The 304-nt window shown below is 74.0% G+C and overlaps 1 protein-coding gene across 1 annotated transcript in view; it reads left to right on the forward strand.

Annotated features, from left to right (window-relative positions):
• LOC105505818 overlaps positions 1-304 on the forward strand; it is a 7,259-nt gene that overhangs the window by 1,039 nt on the left and 5,916 nt on the right. The window lies entirely within an intron of this gene.

Below are 304 nucleotides of genomic sequence, written 5' to 3' on the forward strand. Positions count from 1 at the left end.
GGCCGCAGCCAGGGCCGCGCCGCACCTCCCGGGTCCCTCCACTTTTATAGGCGTAGGAAGCGAGTGTGTCTGGGGCACCAGAGTCCCCGCCTCTCCGGGTCCCCCGCGTGCCCGGCCCGCCCCGGCCCGCTCCCCGGACGCTGTCTTACTCCGGGCCCGGGGCGCCTGCTCCGTGCCGCGTCTGCGAACCGGTGACCTGGTTTCCCCTGAAGCCCTCACGGCTGTCCGACTCGCGCGGCTGTGGCGGCGGCGGCCAAGAGCAGGCAAACCCGGCTCCGCCAGGGGCGCAGCGAGGAAATGGCCT

This window comes from Colobus angolensis, unplaced genomic scaffold (genome assembly GCF_000951035.1).
Source record: "Colobus angolensis palliatus isolate OR3802 unplaced genomic scaffold, Cang.pa_1.0 Scaffold129, whole genome shotgun sequence".
NCBI classification, from domain to species: Eukaryota; Metazoa; Chordata; class Mammalia; order Primates; family Cercopithecidae; genus Colobus; species Colobus angolensis.